The following is a 15,947-nucleotide window of genomic DNA, read 5'->3' as shown; positions in this document are numbered from 1 at the left end:
CACTTTGTCCAGCCTGTATTGGTTTGCTAAGAGGATTACATGTTCCCAATCACTCAGTAGCAAATGCTGTCTTGCCCTGTACCCCTCAGCTCACTTGGGTGGGGTCCCTGGCTCTCTGTACCATCTGCTGCTGGCTGGGGACTGGTTCCAAACCCAACAGCCTTTGGAACCCAGCACTCTCCTATGCCTGGCCAAAATTCCTACTGCCCTACCCCTCACACTTGCTGGATATTTTTGGCGATGGAATCCAATGTGGATGGAGTCTGCATTGGCTCATTTGTCTCAATGGACAACCTACAACTAGAATGGGCCATTTATCCCAGACCACATCCCTTCATAACTTCATGTCTTCCCACTCAGCAACATTGGAACATCCCAGCATTGACGTAGGGTTAAACTGGCATGGATTTTGAAAATTTGTGATATCCTCCTTTTATTCAATAATTTCCAAAAGAAACTTTTTGAGCAAAGTTAAGTTCAATCAATTTGCTGTCTTCCTTATTGGCTTTAAGGGGAAATGCAAAAAGAAAAAAAGCACGATCTCTGTGGTTACACTGTCATACAGCAGAGCTCACGGTCTTATGAGACAAGTAAGGTATATCTTCAGGAATGATGTTTTAGTAGTGGGCCACTTCTTTTTAAATATCTAAGAGACATAATCTCTAGAGCATTATTTGACTGGAACTAGATATTTTTCTTTTCTAAATTTTAAACCAAAGTTCTCTTTCACCGTCAAAACCATGACACCAGTTTTTCTAAACTTCTGTTATTATGGAAATTTGTCACAAACAAGCCTCTTCAAATAAATCTTGGTCCTATTTTATGCTTTGCCTCTGTGCGGCTGTAGCAGCTAATAATTCTAGGACGTGCAGAGATGCCCCATGGGGAGCGTGTTAGACAGTTATCTTTCTGTGTAAATAATTCTAGGACGTGCAGAGATGCCCCATGGGGAGCGTGTTAGACAGTTATGTTTCTGTGTAAAAACATGTGGTTCATGAAGAGAGACTCACCTGGAATCCCCTGTGGGAACTCCCCTCATGAGAACTACTTAGTCCATTAATATACCCTTGAGGAAATGATATAAGAAACTCACATCAATCTCCTTCTGCAGATTTTACAAGTTCTCTGGGCTGGTTACGTGTTTGTGGATAAAAAGCTCAGTAACACAACCTGGCTTTCTCTCTTCCTTAGAGCTGATGAGCTCTGTATTTCTTCCAGGAATTTGTGTTTAAATATGAAGCCCCAAAAGAGACACCTCGCCTAATCTCAGGCTCTTTCCATCTACTGTTCACTCAGCACCACCCAGAAAGTGGACATGACCCAAATCGCTTTGAAAAGTGACGGTGAAGGTCGACAAGAAGGGGGGCCGTCAGAGTGACTGCAGGCTGTCCATGGTGGCAGTGCTGGACCGTGGAGACGACACGCAGGAATCAAGAGGAGCCTTGTGGGTGTCCCCTGCCAAAGGGGATAGAGAGGAGTGGCTTGCTATTTGGGAAAGTGACAACAGCGAGGGTGGTGACTGCTAACGTTTGCTGAGTGTTTACTGTGCATCAGGCACCCAAGTGTTTCCAGTGGACGAAAAATCAGGTAACACCAGTTCCGTGAGCCAGGTACTGTCATTAGTCCCATTTGACAAATGAGGAGGGAGGCAGTCATGAGGTTACCTGCTCGGGTTGGGAAAGGACAGAAACAAGTTTGGACCCTAAACCTTCAGGGTCCAGAGCCCGGGCTCCCAAACAGTCACTGAGTGTGGGATCCTACCTTCTATTCCAGTGCCAGTGGTGGAAGGCCTGGTCATGTCAATCAAAGTGTGGGATCTTCGAGAACGTTCCCATCCCTCCCAGGCAGGCCATTCAGGTCAAAAATGTCCCTGGTGTTTCCTCTGCGGAGACGAGCAACAGGTCATAGCAGGATCCCAATGAAACATGCAAGTAGCTTCAAAACTGGCTTTACTTTTCCTAAACACCCCTGTTTCTTGGCATAAAAGAGAAAATAGAAGTTAATGTGTGAATATTAGTCAGCCATAAAAAAGAATGAAAAAATGTCATTTGTAGTAATATGGATGGACGTAGAGATGATCATACTAAGTGAAGTAAGCCAGACAGAGAAAGATAAATATCATATGATATCGTTTATATGTGGAATCTAAAAAAAAAGCAAAAAGAGATACAAATGAACTTATTACCAAAACAGAAAGAGACTCACAGACATAGAAAACAAACATGTTTACCAAAGGGCAAAGGGGGGTGGGAGGAGGGATAGGAGTTTGGGATTAACATATACACACTCATATATAAAATAGATGACCAACAAGGACCTACTGTATAGCACAGGGAACTATACTCAGTATTTTGTAATAACCAATAAGGGAAAAGAATCTGAAAAGGAATACATTATATGTATACATACATTATATATATACATTATATGTGTATATATATATATATATATATATATATATACAACTGAATCACTTTGCTGTACACCTGAAACTAACACAATATTGTAAATCAACTATACTTCAACAAAAAATAAAATAAAAAAGCTAATGTGTGATAAAATTATATACATTCAAATATCAAATTTCCTAATTCTTAAAAAGATAAAATGTGTGTCTCTGTACACAGGTCTCTATACAAACATCATGTACTTATTCCGCAAATATTTCCTAAGAACGAGCTATGTGCCTGGTCACAGTAAATGCTGCACTTGCAGAATAAAAGCCCTACTGCCTGCTCACAGGGGTCTCCTAATCTAGCCCAGGACCCAGATGAATAACCCAGCGATCACAGCCCTGAGCTATGTGCTGCTACATTAGGCCCAGCGCATCAGGCAAACGCAGAGGGCTCCCAGGCCCGGCAGGGAGGGTCAGGGAAGGCTTTTCCGGGAGGTAGCAGAGGGTCAGGGTGATGGCGATACCTTGGCTGAGTCCTGAGGAAGCTTAGGAGTTAACAAAGGTTTGGAGAAGATTGTTCCAGAAGGAGGAAGCAGTCTCGGATACAGAGAGGGTGTAGTTTTCCCTCAGTGATTCCACGTGATGGGTGAGTAGATGGAGAAGGGCAGAACCCCCAGGAGAGAAAGGTGGAAGGTGCCCAACGGGCTCTGCAGATCTGAGTATTTTGGACGTTCCTGAAGGCTACAGGGGAGTCACTGAGAATTTTCTCCTTCAAAAAGTATAGCAGGGACCTCCCTGATGGTCCAGTGTTTAGGATTCGGCGTCTCCACTGTGGGGTCAAGGGATCCAGCCCTGCTGGGAGAACTAAGATAGCGCAAGCCATGTGGCACAGCCAAAAAACCCACTATAACATAATCAGACTTGGTTTGTAACAAAAGCAAGCTGATAGTGGACGGGAAAAAGAATGGAGGAACACGGCTGAAGGATGGGTGAGGCCTGTGGTGAATAGAAAGACTGAATACTTTGACTATTTTAATAAATAAGGGCAAAATAAAAAGCAAACTAACAAATAGTATTTCTTCTATGCACTGCATTAAGGTCTACTACCTCGATTTTAACCCTTCGTAAATTCAAGAGTCTGAATTCCACAAGAGTTTTCGTGTTACCACCCACCCATCCCCTAAATAAAGCTCTGACCTATACCACGTTTCGGTGGGGAAGAAAGTTCACTGTGTTTCTTTTGGGTCTTCCACACCGCAAATTAGTGAGCTCCACCTTTTTGTTCTTGGCTGTTAAATGATCTTCATGTGAAAACAAACACATGCCAGACAGACAGGACGTGAAGAAGATGGGGAAATCAAATAATTTATGTTTTGAGCTGAGGTACAGGGATATTATAACCTGTAAATCCTACCAGAAATAAATATGCAAACTATAATTGTTCTAAAAAAAACTTAAGTGGCTTCTGCACATGCAGAAGAGTCCGCCTGCCGGTGCGGGGGACATGGGTTCGTGCCCCGGTCCGGGAAGATCCCACATGCCGCGGAGCGGCTGGGCCCGTGAGCCATGGCCGCTGAGCCTGCGCGTCCGGAGCCTGTGCTCCGCAACGGGAGAGGCCACAACGGTGAGACGCCCGCGTACCGCAAAAAAAAAAAAAAAAAAAGCAAAGGAAAGCTTTTATATATGTCAGTAATCCTAGTACTCAAAGTTCTTCCCATGGAATTTCTTCCATCAAAGAACAAGTATTCATTCACCTCTTAAGAGTTTGTAAATTTCTAGGCTATGATATTTCTGAAATCGTCCAGCCTCCTCTAATCCTTTAAAAGAGCAAACTCTGCAAACTGCTCGTTGATGACGAGCACCAGGCATGAAGGTTTGGGGCCAGGAATTTGTACAGGTTGCAATTTCAGAGACTCTGTGTTATTCTGTCCTTTTTTTTGCCAGAGACCTACTTTTAATATCTTCCTACCGAAGAGGAAAAGATAGAAACCTGAAATAATAGTCAAATTCACAGGGAACTGCTCTGTCAGCTGCCCAAGCCCTTCCTACCCTTCCTATCAGCAGATGGGCAGCAAATAAGTTTGTCTTCCCCTCCAACAACTTGAAAGCTTTGTGCTCTCTCCTGGCTGTAGTACGAGGGCATATTTGCCTTTGTGGGCAACCAGGTTTGGGGAGTAGATTTAATCTTCCCGCTTCCAGTAACTCTCCCAGGGAATCTCACCTTTTCCCACTTGAGAAAATTCCCATCGTACCCAGCAGTTAGAATCTGCAAATGTCTAATTTCCCCCTAAGTTGCAGGAGCGTTTATGTAACGTTGTCTTGAAGATTTTCATCCTACTCCTACATGATCTTAATCCGGAAAACTGTAAATTGTTTAGACTAAGAACTTCAACATAAGCTGCTTTCAACATAAAAGCTGAGATGCAGCAAATAAGAATTCAGCCTTTTTTTTTTTTTTTTGGTCTTTCCATTCAGAGACTTAAAACAACTTGAAAAACTTTTATTAAATGAAAGCAGTGTAATCACTTCAGACGACATAACATAATAGACATCAAAGATACACACAAATAAGATACGGATTGCTGTAGTTGAACAACATGAAAGCATGCATGCTTGCATTTGGATTTTGTTTTACATGCATAGGCTATATACGACAGATTTGCTTATTTGAGTCAGATGTGGGTTTTGGCAAACGACTCTTAACATTTTCGGTGGCCCGTTTAAAAAAGAAAAGAAAAAAAAAGGTTTCACCTTATCTGCTGTGAGACGTCCCATTTAAATAAGGGTCAACTCTGTTGTTTTTCCTCTTGTAAAAATATTCCCAGCTCTTTACAATGACTGAAACCCCAATTTTTACACAGATTTCCCACCTGCTTGTAGAGAGAGAGGAAAGCCTACTGCTTCAGAACCCTGAGGGGAAGAATGGCACAGCGACTGTCTTTGCAAAGTGCATTTGTATCCAGACGGAACTGAATCTGGGCGTGGGAGATTCTTCAACCTCTAGCGTTATGGGCTACTCATCACTACTGGCCAGTCCCCAGAAGAATGAAGTTAGGGAAAAGCATCTTTGAGATGTCCCAACATGCCAGCCTACACTCCTGGAACGTGTACTACCTCGTTATCCAATTTCCAGGGGCAGAACCCTTGAGACTGCATTCCAAGGCAATGAGGCTGAACCAAAACTCTGTCACAGCCGATGGCTTCCACGATGCCTAGAGATCAAAGCCAGGGGACAGGGGCTGGGGCAATAGGTCTATGTGATCCCGGGCACAAGGTGAGGCGGTGCAGGGAGCAGAGCCCATGCCCCCCAGCAGGCTGCTGGGTTGGCACAAAACAGGTGTGGACCGCAGGTGGGATCAAAGCGTTGTCTGAATATGATTTTGAGGAGTCGAGTTGGCCCATTTGTGGGAGTCACACCGTAGAGCCTGGAAGCCATGACTTAAATATCATTTACCAGGAGTACCTTATTAGGAAACGTAGGAGGCGAGTGGTGAGCTCCTAACTGCACCTTGTTGAACTTGCACGTGAGGCCAGCACTTTTTCTCCCCCGCTACATCTTTGAGATAAGCCACCTGGGGTGACTCCATCTTCCAAACGAGTGTTTCTTGATCCCGAGCCTTTCACATCAGAAGGAATGTGACAGAAGCTGGGAGAGGACCAATTTGTTGAATTATACCCCATTCTCCTGCATGTGTACAAAAGAGAAAGGGCGATACGAGCAAACAGTCGCAGGTTGTTTTATGTTTCAGTGAAAGGAGAGAAGACCCAGGAATGCCACAAAGGACCGCAGGGTTCAAAATATATAAAAACTTTCTTTGCTCTCCAAACAAAGCCAGAATGGTAAAGAGAGAGGCAGGAATGAGCAACAGCCTTACCAGGGACCTGGCTGCCTCTGCCGACCAGAGAGACAACTGACCAAAAAGAGACAACTGTGGTCTTGTTCCTGTGTTCCTGGAGGTGTCTGAGACCCAGAAAGGGAGGGATGTGCCCTGAGAGCATGAAACATAATTTATCGACCTCCCGGGGTTGAAATGTCCCCCGCCCAGTGCCAAGAGCGTGTTCCAGAAATCTGTGACGTTTCAGGAAGAAGTCATTGTTTTCGTAAGGTGTTGCCTGTGTCCCGTCCTCGACTTGGTGCCAAACAGAAACAGGGCAGATAAAACAAGATAAGGAGAATTTTGGAAGCGTGAGGATGCCTCATTCCAACAGCTAGACGGCTGATCTCTTATCAAGTCTTTATCGCGGCCATAAAGGTTTCAGACCCAGCCAGGACGTACAAGGCCTGGGCCCCAACAGAAGTCTGTGATCTAGGTATTTTATGGAAGTTGTGTGGAGGCTTGTGTGTCCGGCGCTCTGCTCAGTGCCGTGAACACAAGGAACTGGAGGAGGTCCCGGTGAGGGGCAGCCCACAGTCTGTTGCCACATTGTCACTTACGAGGGGCTGGAATAAAGTACAAAGCAGATGTGCCGAAGAGCCCCAAGGGGAAGAAAAGGTTAGCAATTCCACATGGGCTCATCTTGAGAGGTGCATGAGAAACAGAGAAAGCTTTTGGGCCGGGGAAACAGAGCCCTTATATATTTTGTTCCCTCTGCTTGGAATATGCTCCCAAGAGCTTTGCTGGCAGCTCCTCTCTTTAAGATTCAAGTCTCTGCTGAAAGGGCCCGTCTTCAGAGAGGCCCCCTCGGATTCCCCTCCTGCATCACTCTCCAAATTCCCCTTTGCTTTGTTTACTTCGTGGTACTCATCACGATAGGAATTCCAGATGACTTTTAATTATTCTATTTGCTGTTTACTTATGGTCGATCCTACTGCGATGTAGACTCTGTGAGGGACAGGACTCTGCTTCTCTTGATCACCTCGGTCTCTCCAACAGCCAGGGGGCTTGGCACGTCATCGGGGCTCAAGAAATATTTGGGTAACTAATAGAGAAAGCAGCCATACTTTATTAGTCTGTTTTTAACACGGGCAATTTGTTTTCATCACTGAGAAAAATAAGGCGAAGCTATGTGCGATGCAACGGAAGAGGGCTTAGCATTTCAAACAGGCGTGATTTCAACCTTGTATAGGAATTACAGCCCCGAACGTGTTTTGAGACTTCACTTCAAGCTAAAAGCCCCAAGGTAAGGGGACTACCAGTCCCCTGCAACTCCCTCCACATGTTTTCGATAAGAAAAGGCTGTATAATCCGGCAATTTTATTGATGCAAATTACTGTCTTAACAGCTCCATGGTCAATACTTTATTTCGAGAATGTAATATGGTTTAAGGGGGGAAAATGTTTTCTTTCCCCCGCACAGACTCAGAAAAGTTTAATGCATCCTAAAGTGTGATTTTATTGTGAGCTCATCAGCTTAAGGATAGAAACCAAAAGATCTCAAATTCAAGTTCTGCCTCTATTATCATCTTCCATCTAGTGAGAAGTGAGTGAGTGTCTCTCTGTGTCGGTTTCCCTCACTGCAAAATTAGGGTAATAACAGCTTCCCTCCCCTATCTCAGTGAGATGTCGGGAGGATTAAAAACCATCACCTTTTTAATTTGCATAGAACGCGCTGAGATTTTAAGGAAGGTGTGAGGTTCACACAGAATAGTGTTCATCTCAACTTCCTGGAATACTTTAATGGAAAAAACAGTTAGAAACGCAGCTGCTGAGAGAAAGCACAAGCCAGCGAATCCTCTGTGTGATTGATGGGGAGAGTCAATGATAATAGTATACACATTGGACTTGGCGGGGATTTTCCTTCTAAAGAAGTTAAGTATTTTATAAATATTATCTCTTTCATCCTTTTAAACTTCCTGTGATGTGGCATTTATTACTCTCAGCTTCCAGATGGACAACTAACCGCAGAGAAAGGTCTGATCTTCCCAGAGACACATGATGGCTGGCCTCTGTGTGCTTGGTGAAATGGGCTCTGGTGGATGGAATCACTCATTCATTTGCTCATACACACATTCACTCAGCGGGAAACGTGGAGAATCCATTATGTGTCAGGCACCCCCCTCAGGACGTGGGGAGGAGGTGGGGATGGATGAAGCACTTTGGCTCACGTGGAGGTGAAGAAGCTCACAGAGGCAAACACAGTGCAACAGGAAGAGAAGGTGAGAAGCCCTCAGACAGAGAGGTGGAAACTGTTGTGATAAACAATAAAATAGCAGGATGACGATGATGATGTGTTTATTTGTAGAGATACAAACATGACTTTATTGACACGGGAAGATGTACAAAAATACTGCTAGGTAAAACCCACGTTAAAAAAAAGAGTAAGAAGGGCATGCTTGGTGTGTGTCCTTCATGTAAATGTGTGTGTGTGTGTGTGTGTGTGCACGCACATCAGAAAATAAATAAGGCAAGTGTCAAGCTGTTAAGATAGGCTATGTCAGTATGTAGAATTATGGGTCATTTTTCACTTCCTTTTTTATACCTTCAGGTATTTTCTGAGTATTTTTACAGCAGGCATGTATTGAATTGTAAATGGAAATAGATTGCTGATTATAAAATAACATGTTAATTGACAAATATAGCAAATAGTGAAAAATAAAAGTGGTTAAAATAGGAAGGAAAAGTTTTTTCTTAATCTCAGCTATCAGAAATAACTACCATGATCAATGTGTTTTATAGAAATCTACATTATTATTCATATATATATATATTTTAAAGGGGATTATCACTGGGATTCTGTTACAAAATTATACATGCACCTCCAGGTTAATATATGTTGGGTTTTTTCATTTTTTTAATGGATAGACCAAAATATATTTAACCAAATTTCTATTATTGGACTTCCTTTCTTTCCTTCTTTCTTTCTTTCTTTCTTTCTTCCTTTCTCTCTCTCTTTCTCTCTCTCTTTCTTTCTTTCTACCAGCAGGTTGTTATTACATAACCCTGTGTATATATCTTCTGGAACTTTTCAGAGTATTTCCTTAAAATAGATCCTACAGGTGGGATTAATGAGTCAAAGACCTATTTACCTATCACATACATTGCAAATAATTCCTGAAGCTGTATCAATGGAAGAAAAAAACTTCAAATAAGTTTTATTTGAATTATTATTCTCAGAATTATTATTATTATTCTCAGATTTGGAAAGATACATCACATGCAGTTACTTTAAGCAGGATACTACAAGAAAAAAAGTTAGTAAGTATCCCAAGAAATTAAAAACACTTTTTAAAACATTTAAATGATCTGAGAAGCAGAGAAAAACAGATAAATCAAATCAACAGAAGTACATGAAACAATGGGATTCTTCCAAAACGCATAGAAAATGTGAAATTATTTTTTGAGAAAAGGTTAAAAGACAAAAACAAAAGTGATAGATCCAGTACTTTAACCATACAACAAAGAGGTGTTCTAAAAGAAGAGAGTGAAAGAGTGATGGGGATGCGGTGGCAGTGGGAAAGGGATAAATTAGGAGACTGGGATTAACAGATACACATTACTGTATATAAAATAGATAAACAACAAAGTCCTACTGTATAGCACAGGGAACTATACCCAATACCTTGTAATAACCTATAAGAGAAAACAATTCAAGAAAGAATATATATATATATATATATATAACTGAATCACTTTGCTGTATACCAGAAACTAACACAACATTGTAAACCAATATACTTCAATAAAAAATAAAAATTTAAGAAATAAACAGAAAAAGAAACTTAAACTAATTCTTATTCCAAGATGATCCGGATAGCAAAAGACTCAAAAAATAAGAAATGGCTTCAGGATGAATATATATCCAGAGTACTATCAGTAAAGTATGGCCTCAGTGTAAAGACTTTAATAGTGTGATTATGCAAGCTTTAGATGCACCCTCAGAATATTTTATGTGTGTGCCTGGCAGGACCTCGAGTAATCTTAAGGCCTTTACTCTGAGATCTTCTCTCTTAGACACTGGGTACTGTAAGCACTGAGATGCTTCAAAGACCCTTCCAACTAAGCAAAAAGTTTTCTGCGATGTTAAGGGTATTTTCCCACAGCATCCTGACTCTTGGCTCATATAAAGAGACTGTATTAGAAAAATGTGAGTCTGACTTTTGTCTCCTGAATTGTACTATAATGTGATACACAAGGAATCTATGATGTTTTTAAAAGAATTATATCAGCTTGGACTGAAGGAATCAGGGGGACTTTGGTTACCCCCTCCTCAAACTACAGTGGGCAGAAAGAAAGCAGAGGAAACATTCAGATGTGAACAGTCTATATTTTATGGAAAAAGAAAGATGACTTGAAGGAAGAAACAAGAAACCAGGGCCCAAAGCCAAGAGCCATGGAGAATCATTCCCAGGGAGCAGATAATTCAAAGAATTGGCAATATGTGCCCAGCTGGATTTCATAATTGCTGTGGACCAATGACTGCCAAGTGCCTCCCATTTTCCTCACTTTTGAATGGGATCGTCATTTGTGGTTTTTCTATGCCTGTCCAACATTGTATGTCTGGTGTGTATGTGTAGATAACTTCTCTCTTTGGTTCACGGGTCTTCAAATAGAGTGGGTTCACACCCAAAGAGACTCAACCACACCTGGGCCTGATTTAGATCATAAACCCTGACCCTTAAAATGGAACTTGAACTTGAAGCTATCTCAGTATAAGTGAGACTTCAGGTGGAAAGGGGGTGTTAGGAAGTGGTGGCAAAGGCAGGGGCTGTGTACATTTTGCATGTGGGAAATATGTAAACGTGTTAATAATTTGTGGTAAGAGAGTGGACTGTGGTGAACTGAAGAGGATCACATTTTTTTTTAATATTCATCCTGTCTCCCCCATTGAATCTGGGTGGGCTCCCCACTGCTTTGGACAACAGATTACAGCAGAAATGATGTTGTGCTACTATCCATGCCTAGGATTTAAGACTGGACATTCTGCATCCTGTCTCTTACACTACTTGTACTTTGGAGTAAGCCACCAGGCTGTGAGAGCCCAAACCACATGGACAGGCCACATGGAGGAACCCTGGCCATCAGTCCCCAGTGAACCCACAGCAGAGCTGCCAGGGACAGATCATACCACCTACCACCCTGTGTGGTAGCCTCTTGGATGGTCAACCCGGTCAAGCCTTTAGATAATTCAGGTCCCAGCTGCTCCTTGACTGTAACTACATGAAAGACACAAAGCAAGAAAACCTCACAGGTGGACCCAGTCAACTCACAGAACTGTATGAGATAATAATACCTTGTTGATTTAAGCCTCTAGGTTTTAGGGTAGTTTGTGACCCAACAATAGATAGACGGAAATATATGTATATATGTATATATATATATATACACACACAAAGAATTAATATCCATAATATGTAGAGAGCTGCTGCAAGTTGATAAAAAAAGACAAAGAGCTCAATACAAAAAATGAGAAAGGAATATGAAGAGGCAACACACAGAAAACAATATAAATAATAAACAAGCCCATAAAACATGCTTACCAGCTCTCGGAGAAATCAAAATGAGACAACTGTTTCCTTCCATCGGATTGGCAATAATTAAGATGACTGATAAATCTAAAATAAATCCAGAAAATGACTGATAAATAATACCAAGTATTACCAGCAATGGAAATGGAGTCAACATCACGTTGGAAGATAAAGGGGGTATGAGCTTCTACACGGTCCACATCCTTACAGGCAGCAGGTAGTGGGGGGTTATCTCTGAGATTTCAAGATGCCTCACCTACTACCACCAAAACACACACACACTGGCACACACACACACCCCCCAGCTGTGGGGGGCAGTATGCGTCTGCACATATAGGGAGCAGTTTAAAAGGAAGATAGATTCAAGGAGAGAATTTTGCAAGTGAAAGACAATTCAGCTTGTCTGAATGTTGAGCAGAAGAATGCAGAAGAGCCAGGCGTGGTGAAGGTGCTGAAAATGGCTCAAGTAAGATCTCTGCCAGAGCAGGAGGGAAAGGGATCCAGAGCCCGTGGGGGGATGCTGGCCATGCCTGTGACTATAGGACTGACCTCAGAAGACTTCCAGACGGAGGGACCCCGCCAGCAGTGGCATAGCAGATGCAGAAAATATCAGAGGCTTATTTCTTCCACTTTCTCCAATACAACTAACTGTGCTAGGCTAAAGGAATACATTTGCATTTAAGGTTAGCCCAGATATAGCCTTAGTTAATTTACCAAATACTTAATAACCAAAGTAAGATCCTCTCCTACATCTCCAGGTTCAAGATCTCTCTGTTCCTGCCTCCTTGCCTCCAAAAGGCTGTACGGGACCACGATACACGCCTAGGATTAATTCCTGAAGAGCAGAGCCATCTCAGTAATAAGGAAATAAGCTTGGAATTCTCCCTGGCTTGAGCTTTTCTTTGAACAACAAAAAGGAAGTGCCCTTCGGGATTTCGCTCTTCACAAGAAGGTGTCCCCAGATGAACCCCAGGCTCCAACCTGGTTCTCCAGCATTGGGACCACAGGCACCTGCTCGTTCTCCCACTGAAAAACCTCACCCACTTTTTGAAAAAGATCGTTCACAGGAAGGGTTTCTGATGGTTGTTATGGCTCTTGTTCTTTTTTTTCCTGTGCTGTCATGCTTCTCAAGCTGCCACCCTTACACGTCTAAACCAGCACTGCTGTTTGCTTTCTCCCATGTCAGCATGGCATCCTGGGGAGAACAGGGTGGAGGTCAGGGTCCTCCCATCCTGGGTCAGGCTTCTCATCGGTGACCACTGGCAGCCTCCTGATTCCCCTATATAGCAACCTATTCATTAAACACATCTCTTAAAACGTTAAACCATGGAGGGACAGCATCTAATTCCATTTGGGAAGAAAATGCAGTCTTTCTGTTACTATCAAGCCTCTGGCTTCAAGGAATGATGAATTCCTCCTGGGTATGAGAGACCCTGACCTCTGCCCCGTGCACACTGCAGCCTCACTGCAAAGCCACGCCAGCTTCTACCAGCTGCTCACGTGCTACCTGCAGTGATGGCACCACTGCCGTGACACTATATTTACCCAACATGTACTGGGAGTGGTTTACCAGTTCCTGTCGCCATGTAATTATCACAAAGCCCTCATGCTCTGTGACAAATGTGATTTCTCCCTGGCCACCGCATGGCCTGTTCAGGCAATGATTATTTTTAGGCAGAGGTTCTAGTGCCTGGTTTTATTCCCAAAGCTGTCTTCTCTTTTAATGCTCCATTTGGCGCCAAGAACCAAACCATGCCCATCGCGTTCCCACGAGGTTTTTGCAGAAAGGCAAACCTACTCCCACTCCTAAATTAATGAACCCCTCTTGCTGTCAACTGTAGTTTAACGGATTTCACCACCCTGTGTATTTTCACATCCAGAACAGAAAGTCATACAAAGGTAACTTAATTCAGGAGTGACCTTTGAGTTCATTGCCTGGCAAGGTTGTAAATCTTGTGCGGTGCCAGGTCTATGCCTTTGTCCATGATTTTCATAGGCGGCTTCGCCTTATGTGTGGCAGTGACTTTAAGTGGCTGCAAAAATGTTACCTCTGTCTAAAATGGCTGATAGTCATTGCATTTTATCAACCCTGGTGATCACTTATCCCCATTCATTCCCCTAGTTTATCATTTCACTAGATGATCTTTCAAAAAGATTTTGCTCCCATGGTACATAATATTTCAAGCAACTTAAAAAATAATTTCTCTTCTCTTCTCTTCTCTTCATTGCTTCATCTTTCTTGGTTACTTTCTCTCTAAGGCTCAAAACTTACCAAATGTGGGGACTTTACTTTTTCATTTTTCTTTCTACGAAGTCAGTTCATGATCAGTAGTTAACCTCATCTTTAAAACTCAATGCAAATTAGCCAGAATTTGAATTTGAGATGAAAAAATATCTCCAAAGTGAAGATCTGAAACTCCAAGAACCGAGTTTCATGGATCAGATATAAAGTAATTTAAAACAGTGAATTCCCAAACTACCCCTCCTTTGTTTACTCTCTCCACAGATATTACTGATCACTTGCTTTTTGTTGAGCATTAGGTAAACGGGTGCACAAAAGTGCAGAAAGAGTTTTCTCCATCTTAAAGATAGTCCCAGCTAGTGGGAAAGACAATCACACTTAAAAAGAATTACAGTGTCTTGTTATAAAACCATGAGAAAATGTATAAAGTGTTTGGGGAGCAAATAGGAGAGGCACGCAGAAGATGAAGCAATTTGTTGCCATTTCTCCAGTATCCATTCTTCTCTTTCTGGAGACAGCAGCCTTCTTTGCCTGGAGTGCTAATCCATCCTCCTCTCCAGCCAATACTCCCACCTCCTGGCCCTTCCCCCATAGAGGTGAGCACATAACCCAAGAATGGCCCATCATAATGCCCCATCCTCCTGGCCACAGTGATTGGTCCAGGGTGAACACATGACCCAAAGTGGACCAATCAGAAACGTTTCTTGAGATTTTCTTCATGGATGCTGATAGAGAAAATCTCTAATGATAGCAACTAGATGCACATTTTTCTCAAGTTTATTTGACTTGGGTTTTGTTCACTCTCAATTGAATGGGTCCTGACTAGCACAGAGGCATTCTAGGAAGAGAAAAACCTGTGATGACACAAACATGGCCCATCCATGATACAGCAAATACAGAAAAAGATATTTGTAACTTTCCAACCCACCATTTTGACCATATTATCTTGATATTTTGATCCTGCCATTTTAACCATGTTCCTTATTCTGTATTCTGCCAAAATATGGACTGTAAGTGTCAGAGAAAATGGTAGGACATACACAAAACAAATAGATTATCAACGCAATAGATCATCTGACCGTTCTGAACAATCTTGGAATGCCTGGGAGAACTGTTCATTATAGTTTTTTCAATTAAATGAAGATACATGGAATAAGTTTTTAATTCAATCCATAATAAATAATATTGGAAATTACAATGAACAAAATAAAAACATTAATAAGGGCTAAACCTAAACACGGTATATTTTTAATCTCCAAAATTCCACCCAGAAAAAAAAAAAAGCAAAACAGACCTGAAAGAAGGAACTGGTACAATGTGAAGCTTACAATGGAAGAAAAATGAATTAGACATTTTAATTTTGTGAAAGAATGTGTTAAGTGCACTGATACTGTGGTGCCTAATTAACAAATCAAGTATAATATTAACACACGAGATAATCTTCCCAATCAGATTTTTTCAAGTAACTAAAAAACACAAAATAAACTGTATACAATTCAATTGTGCTACATAAACATTTAGACAAGCAATACTTTGATTTACTGTATCAGCTAGAGAAAACATTCTCTCGATAAAAATTCACTTTGAAGTTAATTCAGTAGGATGAGAGCCTATTGATTCCATATGTGCATCACTTTGGCGGAAGTGTACATTTCAAGGGAAGAAGTGTCAAAAAATGAAGCTGTAGAAGTAGGAGGATAAGATTATGAAGGATCAGGCAAGTAATACTAAAGGCTTTGGACTTTATCCTGAATACTATTAGGAATCTATGAATCACTTTTCAAAGGGGAGTAATCTGATCAGCTCTTCAGTCAAGTCAAATCCCCACAGTAGCTCCATGGAGAACGAAGAGCAGAGGAATAAGATTGGAGCCCAGAACACGAATGAGGCTCTGATCCACTAATC

The sequence above is a fragment of the Orcinus orca genome, chromosome 18 (genome assembly GCF_937001465.1).
Source record: "Orcinus orca chromosome 18, mOrcOrc1.1, whole genome shotgun sequence".
NCBI lineage: Eukaryota > Metazoa > Chordata > Mammalia > Artiodactyla > Delphinidae > Orcinus > Orcinus orca.
The sequence above is the reverse complement of the archived record's forward strand: the minus strand, read 5'-3'. Positions refer to the sequence as shown.